This window comes from Triticum aestivum, chromosome 6B (genome assembly GCF_018294505.1).
Source record: "Triticum aestivum cultivar Chinese Spring chromosome 6B, IWGSC CS RefSeq v2.1, whole genome shotgun sequence".
In the NCBI taxonomy this organism is placed as follows: domain Eukaryota; kingdom Viridiplantae; phylum Streptophyta; class Magnoliopsida; order Poales; family Poaceae; genus Triticum; species Triticum aestivum.
Window position 1 is genome coordinate 659,477,056 of NC_057810.1, and position 15,573 is coordinate 659,492,628.

A 15,573-nucleotide genomic window follows, 5' to 3' on the forward strand; every position below is an offset into this window, starting at 1 on the left:
TTTTTTTCAAGTGTTGTATATATAGGATGGACCTTTAGTACCGGTTGGAGCCACCAACCGGTACTAAAGGTCTGTTTTGGCCAGGCCAAGCGGCGGGAAGCGCACCACCTTTAGTACCGGGTGGTGGCTCCAACCGGGACTAAAGGCCCTCCCCTTTAGTACCGGTTGGAGCCACCACCCGGTACTAAAGGGGGTGCGCTGGCTCCAGGCGGTGCACAAGTTTAGTCCCACCTCGCTAGCCGAGAGGCTACCGCACTGGTTTATAAGCTCCAGTGCGGTAGCTCTCGCGAGCTCCTCTCCTAGTCAGGCCTACTGGGCCTACCTGTCTTCTTCGCCCAGTGGGCCTACTCGGCCTTTGCGGTCCTGCATACTGGCCCAACAAAAGCTTGTGTTCCTAGTCGTATGCAGGCCGCTTTGGCCCAGTAGGTGGGCTTTTTTATTTTCTAATTTTTTTTCGCTTTATTTATTTTTGTTTTATTTATTTTTGAGTTGTTTTTTGCTGTATTTAGAGTTTCTTTGTGAATATTTTTGCTCTAGGTACAAAAAATTACAAACTTTCTGTTAGTGCCGGTAGTTTTCAAATTTGAATAGTTCAAATTTTGAATTATTTGAAATTTGTGTGAATCACTAGTTTGTGAATAACTTAACTTTGAAAAAAGTTTTTTCAGTGATTCTTTTTTCTTATGTTTAATATTAGTGTGTTTTATCATTATATTCAATTTGATAATGCTTAGGTTATTTAAAAAATGAAATGCCTTTGTAACAGTTCAGTTTTCGTCGGAAACCCTGATACTTCGAAAGAGATTGTCCATTTTGTACACGAAGTGCATCCAGTTTTTGTCGTAACCCTCTATACTTTCTTGCACATGGTATTTGTATGAAATTATGATACCATGCCAACTTCCAACCTTTTCTGAGTTCATTTGAAATGCTTTTCAATTTTAGCGTCATTTAGCTGGAAAAAATCAGTAAATGCATGAAAAGAATTTGTTTGCACATAAAATTTCTTCGTGTTTCAAATGCCAAAACACATAACTACCCTAACTATTACAGACATTCCCTCCTGGGTGTGAAACACAAAAGAAAGTGATGATTGTGAAGCTGATCACATCCTAGATCTTTGGGTGTGAAACTTTTTCTTCCAGTGTGTCTCTTTGCGCCGTAGCCATGGAAAATCTTCATCATTTAACTGGATGCTCGGGTCAATATTCACTGTGAATGGAGCAATTTCATCAAACTTTTCATAATCTTCTGACATGTCTGTCTTGTCATCCACTCCCACGATGTTTCTTTTTCCTGAAAGAACTATGTGGCGCTTTGGCTCGTCGTATGATCCATTCGCTTCCTTATCTTTTCTTTTTCTCGGCCTGGTAGACATGTCTTTCACATAAAAAACCTGCGCCACCTCATTGGCTAGGATGAATGGTTCGTCTGCATATGCAAGATTGTTGAGATCCACTGTTGTCATTCCGTACTGCGGGTCTTCCGTTACCCCGCCTCGTGTCATATTGACCCATTTGCACCGAAACAAAGGGACCTTCAAATCACCTGATCCATAGTTAAGTTCCCATATGTCCTCTATGTAACCATAATATGTTTCCTTTCCCGTGTTGGTTGTTGCATAAAAGCGGACACCACTGTTTTGGTTAGTGCCCTTCTTATCTTGGGCGATCGTGTAAAATGTATTCCCATTTATTTGGTACCCTTTGAAAGTCATTATATTCAAAGATGGTAACTGGGACATCGAGTACATGTCATTTTGAATATCGCCATCATTCAGGGCATGTTTCTACAACCAACCGGCGAAAGTCCTCGTTTGTTCGCGTGTAATCCAGTCGTTAGACTTCTCCGGGTGTTTGGACTATAGAAAATTCTTGTGTTCCTCCATATACGGAGCCACCAAGGCGGAATTCTGTAGAACTATGTAGTGTGCTTCAGTAAGAGAATGCCCGTCCATACATGTTATTTGATGCCCTCCTAGAGTGCCTTTTCCTTCTAGTCTGCCCTTATGCCGCGACTCAGGAACACCAATCGACTTAAGGTCAGGAATGAAGTCAATACAAAACTCAATGACCTCCTCATTTTCATGGCCCTTCGAGATGCTTCCTTCTGGCCTAGCACGGTTATGAACATATTTCTTCAAGACTCCCATGAACCTTTCAAAGGGGAACATATTGGGTAGAAATACAGGACCCAAAACGTTAATCTCTTCGCAAAGATGAACTAGGACGTGCATCATGATGTTGAAGAAGGATGGTGGGAACACCAACTCGAAACTGACAAGACATTGCACCAAATCATTATGTAACCTTGGTATGATTTCTGGATCGATTACCTTCTGAGAGATTGCATTGATGAATGCACATAGCTTCACAATGGCTAATCGAACGTTTTCCGGTAGAAGCCCCCTCAATGCAACAGGAAGGAGTTGCGTCATAATCACGTCGCTATCATGAGACTTTAGGTTCTGGAACTTTTTCTCTGCCATATTTATTATTCCCTTTATATTCGACGAGAAGCCAGACGGTACCTTCATGCTGAGCAGGCATTCGAAGAAGATTTCCTTCTCTTCTTTGGTAAGAGCGTAGCTGGCCTAACCCTGATGTATATCGTCTTTTCCGTGCATACGTTGCTGGTCCTCCCGTGCCTCTGGTGTATCTTTTGTCTTCCCATATACGCCCAAAAAGCCAAGCAGGGTCACGCAAAGATTCTTCGTCACGTGCATCACGTCGATTGTGGAGCGGACCTCTAGGTCTTTCCAATATGGCAGGTCCCAAAATATAGATTTGTTCTTCCACATGGGTGCCCGTCCGTCAGCGTCCTTCGGAACAGGTTTTCCGCCAGGACCCTTTCCAAATATTACCTCCAAATCCTTGACCATATCATGTACATCAGCACCAGTACGGTGGCGAGGCTTCATCCGGTGATCCACCTCACCTTTGAAATGCTTGCCTTTCTTTCTTACGGGATGCCTTGTCGGAAGAAATCAACGATGTCCCTGGTACACATTCTTCCTACAACTATCCAAATATACACTATCGGTATCATCCAAACAGTGCGTGCATCCGCGGTATCCCTTGTTTGTCTGTCCTGAAAGGTTACTGAGAGCAGGCCAATCATTGATGGTCACGAACAACAATGCCTTTAGGTCAAATTCTTCCTGTCCGTGCTCATCCCACGCACGTACACCTATTCCATTCCACAGCTGTAATAGTTCTTCAACTAATGGCCTTAGGTACACATCAATGTCATTGCCGGGTTGCTTAGGACCTTGGATGAGCACTGGCATCATAATGAACTTTCGCTTCATGCACAACCAAGGAGGAAGGTTATACAAACATAGAGTCACAGGCCACGTGCTATGGTTGCGGCTCTGCTTCCCAAAAGGATTAATGCCATCTGCACTTAGACCAAACCATACATTCCTTGGGTCACCTACAAACTCCTCCCAGTACTTTCTCTCGATTTTTCGCCACTGCGAACCGTCAGCGGGTACTCTCAACTTTCCATGTTTCTTACGGTCTTCTGCGTGCCACCGCATCGCCTTCGCATGCTCTTTGTGTTGGAACAAACGTTTCAACCGTGGTATTATAGGAGCATACCACATCACCTTGGCAGGAATCTTCTTCCTGGGGCGCTCGCCCTCGACATCACCAGGGTCATCGCGACTGATCTTATAACGCAATGCACCGCATACCGGGCAAGCATTCAAATCCTCGTACTCACTGCGGTAGAGGATGCAGTCATCAGGGCATGCATGTATCTTTTGCACCTCTAACCCTAGAGGGCAGACAACCTTCTTTGCTTCATACGTACTCTCGGGCAATTCGTTGTCCTTTGGAAGCATATTCTTTATCATTACCAGCAACTTTCCAAATCCCTTGTCAGATACACCATTCTCTGCCTTCCATTGCAGCAATTCAAGTGTGGTGCCCAACTTTTTTTTGTCACCTTCGCAATTTGGGTACAACAATTTCTTGTGATCCTCTAACGTGCGCTGCAACTTCACCCTCTCCAGATCACTTGCGTAGTTTCTCTTTGCATCAGCAATGGCCCGACCTAGATCATCAGCAGGCTCATCTGATGCCTCTTCTTCATCTTCTTCCCGCATTGCCGGCTCAGCTTCTTCCCCCATTGTTGTATCATTGTATTCAGGGAACCCATGGCCAGGATAGCCGTCGTTATCCTCTTCTTCTTCATTGTCTTCCATCATAACCCCTATTTCTCCGTGCTTGGTCCAAACATTATACTGGGGCATGAAACCGGACTTAAATAGGTGGACCTGAATGGTTTTTTCTGTAGAGTAACTGTGACCATTCTTACAGCCAGCACATGGACAAGGCATAAAACCATCCGCCCACTTGTTTGCCTCAGCGGCCCGCAGAAAAGTATGCACGCCATTAATGAACTCGGGAGAGCATCGGTCATCATACATCCATTGTCGGCTCATCTTCATTACACAACACCAAATAGACCAAACTAATACAAGTTCATACATAAAGTTCATACAAAAAGTTCATATACAACACTTAATTAAATGCAACATACAAATAACTCTCTAGCTAAAGAATTTAAATGCAACAACAAATGCGATGAAGATCGTAACTAAGGTAACAATTGATCCAACAGCATAATGATACCAAGCCACACTATCAATGACATATTTTCTAATCTTTCTAATCTTCAACCTCATTTTCTCCATCTTGATCTTGTGATCATCGACGACATCGGCAACATGCAACTCCAACTCCATCTTCTCCCCCTCAATTCTTTTCAATTTTTCTTTCAAATACTAGTTTTCTCTTTCAACTAAATTTAACCTCTCGACAATAGGGTCGGTTGGAATTTCCGGTTCACATACCTCCTAGATAAAAATATCTAAGTCAACTTGATGGGCATAATTTGTCATAAACACGAAATGCAACAACTAGTTTTAAAAGAGAATATACCACATCTGAATCATAACAAGGACGAGGGCCGACGGGGACAGATATCAAAACCATGGCACTATGTATAACAAACAACGTACGAGTAAGATAATTATACGAGTAACTATATACCCAAATCAGATAAACATCAATTTGGTAATGTAAAGCATTCATGAACAATAGCCTCACCACAAGGTGGTGCCAGCGACGGGACGGTGCGGGCGATCGATGGTGGTTACGACGAAGATTTAGAAGGCACTAAGTAAACCACATCTACATATGCAAACTAAGTGTTATTTTTGACCTCAAATTGCATATAAATCAAATACTAGCAAATATAATTATTCCTCCCAAATTAATCACTATACAAAGCATTGCAAGAGCTAATCTAGCAATGAGAGTTGAAAGGACAAAGTTGCTAACCTTTGTGATCATTTGAATGGATGGGGGCCTTCAAATCTTGACAAATTTTGGGCAAAATTTGTGAGGAGCTTGAGGAGAGAGGGGGAAGAACATAGGAAGTGAGGGGAAAGGGGAAGAACAGAGTGTCTCGGACGGACGAAGGGTTTATGTACGTTGACCTTTAGTACCGGTTCGTGGCACGAACCGGTACTAAAGGTGCTGGACGGGCCCTAGACTGACAACACCCTGCCACCACCCTCTTTAGTACCGGTTCGTGGCAAGAACCAGTACTATAGGTTCGCCACAAACCGGTACTAATGAGAACGGCCGGCTAGCCGTTGGAACCGTAACTAATGGACACATTAGTGCCAGCTCAAAACCAAACCGGCACTAATGTGTCTCATATTAGGTCCTTTTTCTACTAGTGCCAGGCAAATCAAAAAGGATCAGTTCAGGAAAGAGAAGTTCCTGAAGAACAATGTTGTCAAAATGACACCTGATGAACTCCTCAAGATCCAGTCTGAGATCAAAACCCTCAGCGATAATTTCAATTCCTATTATGCTGATTGGCAAGGAGCCAAAGTCAGGTTTGTTAAACTGACTGAGAAGTTCACCAATGTTGCAGCCCCATCGCAACAAGAAAGTCCTCATGCTGAAGCCTCTTCTCAGCAAACTGAAGAACATGCCAGCACCACTGATGATTTTCAGCCTGCTGAAGAAAAATGCTAGTTCCAGAGCTGATGACTCCATTCCAGCTGCTGAAGAAACTGCCAGGGCATCCACTAGTGGTGCGCCTAAAGAAAATGAAGAAGTCAGGGCAACTACATCAGTTGCGCCTGAGGAAATTCAACCAGATTCCTCAGCTCCTCCTGCGCCTACACCAACTCCTACCCTTCCATCTGCATCAGATGTGAGGAACACCAAGGCTGCAGAGAAAGCTGCAGTGAAGAAAAACCTAAACTACCTCCATGAAACCTTCAACCGTACCTGGGCTGTTCTATCTCATATCTACAGCACCGAAGATCTGACGAGCATGGGTCTCAAGGAAGAATTTGACTGGTCTGCACCTCCACTGAAGAAATTCAAGAAGGTCAAGGTTCCTTCCTTGGTGGCCAGCTCCTATTCTTCATCACGCAACACTGACGAAAATGAAGACTTGGACGACACTGCGGCAGGCCCTACTACGACAACCGACCCCGGCAACACTGGCGCTCCTCCATCAACTTGATATTCTTCAGGGGCGTTAGTCCTCAGTTTCGATCCTTTTGGTCATTCGATGACAAAGGGGGAGAAATCTGAGTTAGTCTTCAAGAGGGTCTATTATATGGGCGTTTTTTTGCTAAGTTACAACTCTCGTTCTTCTAAAACTTTTATTGGATCGAGTTGTAATCTTAAACCCGATGGTGCTCTGATACTTTTGATGTACTCCGTATGCTTATTCCTTGTTAATATTATTGCTCGCATGCTAAATCTCTTGAGGCACCATATTTTATCATGCATTTCAAATTCCTCATATTATATGTCAAATGCATGTATGAATTACAAGATATAGGGGGAGATCTCCATGATTCAACTCTTCAAGTGTGTATTGCTTCAAAAGTAGATCCTCACTATGCACATCTTCAGGGGGAGTTCTTCTATATCTTGCAATCAAATTCCTTAATATCAGTACTTACACTTCATATGTTTATCCCCGTTGAAAACTTAACCTATATTGTCATCAATCACCAAAAAGGGGGAGTTTGTAAGTGCATCTAGTGCCCTTTGTGATTTTGGTGTATTGAAGACTTATAGGTTAAGGGACTAATGTGTTTATGAGTGTACACAGGTCTATAAGTCTGTGAGGAGTTTGATATTTATAGAGAAAGTCGACCCCTGAAAATGAATATCTTCGACTGAAGATTTTGGTATTCCTGAAGACTTTCATGAAGACTTTGAAAGTGAAGAAATTGGTGTGTCCGTGAAGACTTGATATTCATGCGAGGAATATGAAGCTTGAAGACTTTAGTTTTCATAGTTTTGTTTTTCTCTTTCTTGAATCATAGGAAACACCGTACTATTAAAGGGGGTCGAGGAAATACTAAGGAAAAAAATTCCATGTGATGCTCAACTCAAAATCCTACACCTACCAATCCCTTCGAGTGAAGCCATTGGAAATCTCATACAGTTCAGTCAATTTCTTTAGTGATAGAGACGAAGTTCTTCTAGTCGCTGAGGAATTTGTTTTGACTGAGGAGTTAGGAATTCGCTAGTGCGGATTGCCTACACAGTGAGGAACATGATAGCCCTGAGGAATTTGAGAGTCAAATTTCCGACCGTTGCTGTGCTACGCGCCAGCTATCCCAAAATATCTTATCCACATAACAGTCATATCATTGAAGGGCATTTATGTCTTATCATGTCGGGCTGCTCCCTAGGCTATAAATAGCCGCCCCCTACAACCACTAGCTGGTTGGCTGCTCCAAGAGAAACTGACACTTGTCATTCGAGAGCAACCCATCCTCCGAGGACTTTGAGCGAAAATCATTGAGTGAGGAAAATACAAACCCAACACCCACAAACCCAAAGTGATTGAGCATCACTGAAGAGATTGATCCTGCGTGGATCCGACGCTTGTTACCTTTGAAGACTGTGCTTCTTCCAGACGGTTAGGCGTCATGGTCTAGAGCATCCAAGAGGAATTGTGGATTGCCGAGTGACCAAAGTCTGTGAAGGTTTGGAAGTCACCTGAAGACTTACAACGAGTGATTGGACGAGTTCTGTGTGACCTTAGTTCAAGGAGAATACGGTGAGGACTTGGTCTCCTGAGCTGCGTGCTCAGTGACTGGGTGTCCGGGACTGTGTGTCCTCGAGTTTAAATACTCAGCCGCTCCAACCAGATGTACAACTGAGACAACAGTTGGAACTGGTCTACCAAATCATTGTCTTCACCAACCTTGCTGGTTCTATTTCCTCAACTCTTTCATTTCCTCATTACTGTGTTGAGTGTTTGTTCATATCTGTGTTTGAAGACTTTGACTGAAGACTTTCTCAATTTCCTCAGTTCAATTTCTTCAGTATGTTTGTCTTCATCTTGTGTTATCATGTGTTTACGCTTTTTGTACTCTGTGTTTTTCTTCATTTCATCATGATGACTATGTGTCACGACCGGTTTTTCAATAAAAAGCTTATTGAACAACCGACCTTTATTGCAGACCAGTATAGGAAAAATCCTTCCTACTGGTGGACAAAACTTGATACAGAAATCCAGTAGTATTAAATATAGTACAGGGTTGAGCTGAGGTTGCTCAACAATTTATTACAGGTACGCAAATATATTACATAAGGGCGGATATGACACAAAGGCATGGTGGCATACCACTGGCTAGATATACAAGTGGTGGTGGATATGTCACAGTGGAGTGGGTAAGACTCGTAGTCTTGCAGCTCATCGAGCGTCGGAGTGAGGCTCGAGGAATTTATTCGGGTAGCGGAAGCGGATATAACACAAGTGACCAAATCCAGGATCATACGGGACTGACTGGGACTCCTCTAGGCGTCGGACTCGCTATCCTACTCTTCATCCATGAGATCGCCTTGGTCAACATCTAGCCAAATCAACAAGCCAGGTGAGTACTTTGAATGTACTCGCAAGACAGTTCGGACATAATATATAACAAATGCAACACGATGCACCATGAGCAGTTAGCAATGCACACTCAAATAATAAATTTGCACAGCATGATAAATAAAAGGAAGTAAGGCGGTAGTCCTCCCGAAATCCAAAGAAAATAACTGGAAGCCGATCGGGTGTCTGAAGCGACGCCTCAAAAGGTGAAATAAATAATTTAACATGCCGCAGTCGGGCGTCTGGGCGACACCACATAAAGGGCTTATATTGAAAGGTAAATGACAGTGCGTGCCACAGTCGGACGTCTATGCGACATCTCGAAAAGGGCTTATAAAGAAAGTAAATAACAGGGGTGCCACAGTCGGACGTCTGAGCGACATCTCGTAAAGGGCTTATAAAGAAAGTAAATAACAGGGGTGCCACAGTCGGACGTCTGAGCGACATCTCGTAAAGGGCTTATAATGATAGTAAATAACGGAGGGGCCACAGTCAGACGTCTGAGCGACATCTCGAAAAGGGCTTATAATGAAAATAAATAACAGAGATGCCACAGTCGAACGTCTCAGCGACATCACATAAAGGGCTTATATTGAAAGTAAGTAACAAGAGGGCCACAGTCGGACGTCTGAGCGACGTCGCAGAAAGGGCTTATATTTCATCTTTCATGATTCAATAAGTTCATGAAGATATATCACTCACAGGAAATACTCAGCACATAATAATAAATGGGTGAGTCCATCCACAGGAATAATCATTTAGCCGGTCTTAACACTCATGTTTGTCCACCGGAGTTTTGTCACTGAGACTAATACTGACAAGGATAGGATGAACATAGTCGTTGATCAAGATATGATTACTTGAATGATTTTTGACTCTGCAGCGTTTGTACTATTTAACCACAGCCAACGGATTTCAGTAGTCACGAGGGACTAGTTCCGTTTACGGTATTTCGATAGAAACACATCTAACCAGTACACACCCATTTCCACCTCACGATGCCAGGAATCACCCTAGGCAACGTTCAAGAAAACCTTGAGACGGGGAGGCTACAACCTCGAATAGCATGGGATCAAATTTATATACGCGCACTCTAAGGGGTGCCCCCCTCTCGGTCCCAACCGGAAACACCCATGCCCCCTGACCGGATAACTGGCTTTAATCCAGGGCCATGGAACCCTCATCACGGCCTCTCTATTTGGTGTGTACGAGGAAAGTGGTTTGCAACTTACTAAACCATATTCTTTACAGAAAACATGTGGTAGCACGAACGGAAATGGATGGTAACGTGACTCGATTCACATTGACCCGGCAGTTAAACAGTTTGGCGTAAGACTGGCATGCTTCAACACTGCCATCTTACCACCTCTCATGTCACCACATGATCATATAAACTCACATCACAAGGTATATGGAGTTTCGAAGCTCACTTGCATCAACTTAGCCTGTAACATACCACTTACTGCTATACGTATGAACATGCCATAAACTAGGTACTCAAAGCAACCATGCAAGACACTCATCATATCAAAGGTTCAAACATGCTTGCCTAGTTCGGAGTAGTTGGAGTCTAGCTCGGTGAAGTTCGCGGTTCCGTCACCTCCTCCGGTATCTACGGGTTCACGGGATCCTTCCGCACCTATGGGTGGTGGAGTTGAGCGTCGGCGAGCACCACGTCGATGGCGGCCTCTACTACGGCGGGCGGCGACTCAGGTGATGTTGGATCTCGTTGGAGAAAGCTGAGCGAATCGAGCCGGAGCCCGAGGCGGATCGGGGTGGCCGGAGACGGGGAAGGAGGCCTCCCCGGGGTCCTTCTGGTGGCTTGGTGAGGCTCTGGTGAGGTGGAGTGGGTAGTGCTGGTCGAAGGCGAGCTCGGGGTGGCTATTTATAGCCGGCCCGAGGCGGTTCCCATGGACAGGATAACGCCGGTGATGATTACGGCGAGTCGGTGACCGGACGGGCGGATTAGGTGGCTGGGCATCAGCATGGAGCTCTACTGGCTCCACTCACACGCTAACCTCATTGGGAATAGGCCTACTTCACGGTTACGACAGAAACGGTGCTCCGCGGGCCAGTCGGCGGCAGGAAGCGCACCCTGTGCTTGCCAGGCCATAGGGACGGTGCTGCGGTGCGCGCAGGGGAGCAGACGGCCACGCGGAGGCCTCGGCTGATTTGGGCGGTGGTGGACGGCGCCGAAAGCTATAACCGCTCCCTGACGGCCGCCACGGGTAGCTCTGCCACCGCAGATGTTGTCGGCGTCGGCGAGACACACCACCACCGACGCCCATGGCCGGCCAAGCGAGCGTGCGGCACATGGATAAGGCAGGGGTGCAGTGCGCAAGGAGCCAAGCATGTGCACTGGTGAGATTAACGACAATATCCGAAGAAAACGACACTGACTCCGCCTGAATCTCTGAACTTTCTGAACATGCCCAGAAACAGTGCTTGCCAGGTGTTCGACGAAATGAAATTGGCATGTGGGGAATTTTCCTTGAGCTGATCTTTGGTGGGGTGGCCTCTCAATGCATCTGGGTGTTGCCTGATTTTTGGTAGGATTTTTTGAGAAGGGAAAATATGAATTTCACCAAAAATGATGAATCTGCTCCAAACTTGCAGTGAATGAAACTTGAAAATTTTGAACTGGGGAAGAGTGGATCTTAATGAATCTAGGTTGTGGGACTAGCCAGAGGAGTTGGTTTGAGATCAAAACTCAAAGGGAAAAAGATACTTCCTTTGTAAACCACCTAGGTCCAAAAATAAAAACAGAAATAGTTTTGCGGTAAAATAAATGGAATATAAATTCAAAAATGAGTTGAACTTGCTGGGATTGACTACTTGACTTGACCCAAAGTGAAGGGAGGTATTTTGGGGAAAAATTTTAATGAGAGATATGGAGAAAGGTGATGGTTGGAAATAAAAGAAATAAATCCAAAGTCTTTAGGATTTTCTTTTTAAATTAAAAACTCTAAAAAAAGATTGTGGTGAGTTAACACCAAAGAAGAGTGTCGGTGTACTAGAATAGGGGTACCCTTGTACCCCGAACTTGTGCACGGGCAGTTGCAGCAACCCGCGGCAAAGGCTTGCCGGGCGAACGCCAAGATCCCCCAAGGTTCCCTTGGAGCCATCCAATAACAAAGTATTTAAGCTAAGGAGACAAGACTCCGGCAAGAGGAGCTTGCCGGGAAGGCCAACCAAGGCACTCCAAGGAACTTGCCGCGACGCGCCACGCGTTCCGGCAAGGCAGCAAGGCCCCGGCAAGAGGAGCTTGCCGGGAAGGCTAAACAAGGTACCCCGGGGCCCGGTGAGCGACGAGCTTCTGGACCCGGCAAGATAACAACAGTGGCAAGGCGCTTTCCGCGGCAGGAGGCCACTCTGCGCCCACGCTCCAGCGCATCCACCAACGTGTCGCTCTGGGGGCCTCTCCGGGCGCACGTGGCGAGAGGCTGTGCAGCCAGCCGTGCGCAGTGGCATGCGAAGCTAACAAGATCGCCATCGTGGCGGACGGTGGCGCCCCTAACGGTCCTTTTCTGCATTGTTCGGGCGACTCAGACGGGCATTTAATGCCCTTGTCCCCTGCCGTCAGGGTTAGGTAGGGTGCACTGTACAAGCAACTGTACGAACTACCTTGCTTTTACGTTTTTACCCTCCTCTGCGTTGCCACCTGTCGATGACCCCTTTAGCGTATAAAAGGAGGCCCATGCGCAACGTAGAGGGGGTTCGGTTAGGAGCCTCAGACAATCGGCTTCGATTCATTCGTAGCACAGGAAACATCACACACTCTCGCTCGAGAGCAAGAACACCAGATAACACAACTAGACAAGCAGCAGTAGGAGTGTTATCTCTCCGGAGAGCTCCGAAGCTGGGTAAACCGCTCGTGTGCCTCGCCTCGATCCGCTCTTCGTGCGATCTCCGTCCCCTGCCGAACTGAAAGGGGCCCGGTCCGCCGGCCCATAGGTGTTCATGGATCAGTTTCCCCGACATCTTTTGCGCGCCAGGTAGGGGGTGTCGAGATTGTGTGAACCAGATCCGGCGTTCACACGAGCTAGATCCTTATTCCCTTCATCAACATGCCACCGAAGAAGAAGACTTCGGCGGCAGCCGCTCCATCCACGTCACTTCCGCCACCGTTGGAGCAAACGAGTGGTGGGATGGACGCCGGTGGAAGAAAGGACGTCGACGAGGAAGCTCATGATGCCGCCAGGTCCAAGAACAAGGCTGCACAAACCTCGGCGACTGTACATGTTCCACGCCACTCTCAGGAGGCGCAAGATCAACAGCGTCATGGCGCTAGCAGTGCCATACGCATGATAGCCCAAGACCAAGCTGGTGGATCTCGGGCCGGTCAAGACCAGCATGCACGCCAGCGTGCTGGCACGAGCGGGGCGCGGTCGCCTGGACGGGATACTGCTCCTTCTAACATAGTTAGAAGTTCGAGCATGTCCCACTCCTCACGCCGTCCACCACTGCCACCCACCACTCCAGCAGAAGCTTTGGCGCGAGCTCAACTTCTCCTAGATTACCCTCCAACGTCAGACAAGATCGACGAATGGAGGGCCACCATCCAGAGTCTCATCAGCTACGCCAACGGCGACGCTCCACGGCGGCCGAGCATGTCGCCGCCGCGACAGGACCGCCGGACGCGAGCCGGTGGCGACAAAATGGGCGGAGGTGCAACTACCATGCAATCACCGCCCCGAAGGCCAAGATCGCCGACTCGCCGGATCCACATCGACAGCAACTCCACTGCATCGTCGGATCCATGAGCTCGTCGCGATCAGCGCCAAGTTCTTCATGATCAACAACAAGAAGACGCTCGAACTCGCATCGAGCGCCAAAGAGAAGCGCGACATCAATCCGACAAGCGCGCTGGGCCCTCTGTTGACATGCATGCGCCAGGGGAACTAGGCGATCTGCCGTATGCGGTAGGTTGTCCTGCGTTCACTCGTGAGCTGCGGCAAGTCCAGTGGCCCAGTACAAAGAACTTCAAGCCAGACGTACCGGAGAAGTACGACGGCAAGACGCATCCGTCAGAGTACCTCAGCATCTACACCATTGCGGTACAAGCTGCCGGGGGACGAGATGACAAGATCCTTGCCAACTACTTCCCGCTGGTGCTCAAGCCCAACGTCAGATCCTGGCTCATGCACTTGCCAGACAACTCCATATCCTCTTGGGCTGATCTGTGCCATCAGTTTGTCGGCGCCTTTACAAGCGGACACAAGCCTCATGGCCAGGAGAGTGATCTTCACCTGCTCACCCAAAAGGAAGGAGAGCCCTTGCGCATGTACATTCAGAGATTCAGTAGTGTGCAGCACAACATCCCAGACGTCCACCCTGCCACGGTGATCAGCGCGTTCCATCAGAATGTGCGGAACCGCAGGATGCGGGAGGAATTGGCAATGTGCAAGATCAGGGACGTCAGTGAGTTATATGAACTGGCCGACAAGTGTGCGCGTGCTGAGGAAGGGAGGAGACTCCTCGGAGAAAATATAGGAGCGGGAGGATCTGACAGTGAAGATGCTGCCCCGACAAGGAAAAACCGGCGGCGGAACAACAGGAGGAGAAAAGGCAAAGAAGTGCTACTTGTTGAGCAGTCCGGCAACGGTGGCGGCGCCAAGGAATCCAAAGCTGGCGACTCCGGTAAGGAGGTTGCCACGGAGGCAGCAGTCGCCGACAAGCAGGACGGCACCAACAAGCAGTATTGCAAGATTCACCGCACTAAGGGCCATGATCTTCAGAACTGCAAGAGGGTCGGGCAGCTTGTTGAGCAACAGAAAGCTGAATACGAGCGGCGCGACAAGGAGAAGGCCCAGGAAGGAGCTGGTGGATCCGGCAAGAAACGTCCCGGCCGAGGAGGACGCCGCGGCAAGGCCAAGCAGCGGCAAGGAGACAGACCTCCTCGCGGCCGCGACAAGGATGAAGATGACGGCGATGATGAAGATATGGATGATGAGGAGACTGATGAGCAGGAGTTCCAGAAAGCTACAGAGGTCCTGTGCGTTGACGGTGGTGCTTCTCTGCATGCCTCGCACCGCCAGCTCAAGCAGTGGATGCGGGAGGTTAATGCAGCAGAACCACCCATCGAGCCACGCAGGCCTCTGAAATGGTCCAGCACGCCTATCATCTTGGATATTGAGGACCACCCGGATCGCATAACTGTGGTCGGGTGCTTGCCGATGTTGGTTTCACCAACAATCCGCAACCTCAAGGTCACTAAGATGCTAGTTGATGGCGGGGCCGGTTTGAACTTGATCTCCTCCGTAGTGCTCCAGAAGCTCCAGATCCCTGACAGCGAGCTCGAAGAGACCGGCACATTTCAAGGAATCAACCCGGGAAGGAGCAAGCCAAAGGGGAAAGATCACGTTGCCGGTAACATTTGGCAGTGAGCTGAACTTCAGGACTGAGAGGGTCACGTTTGACGTTGCCGACTTTCCATTACCTTACAATGGAATCCTTGGCCGTCCGGCACTCGCCAAGTTCATGGCAGCCTCTCACTATGCGTACAACGTACTGAAAATGCCAGGCCCAATAAGTGTCATCTCTGTCCCTGGCGACAAGAAGGATGCTCTTATCTGTGCCGACAAGATCTACCGGGAAGCAGCAGCCGCAGCAGAACGAAGGACACTTGCCGCTGAA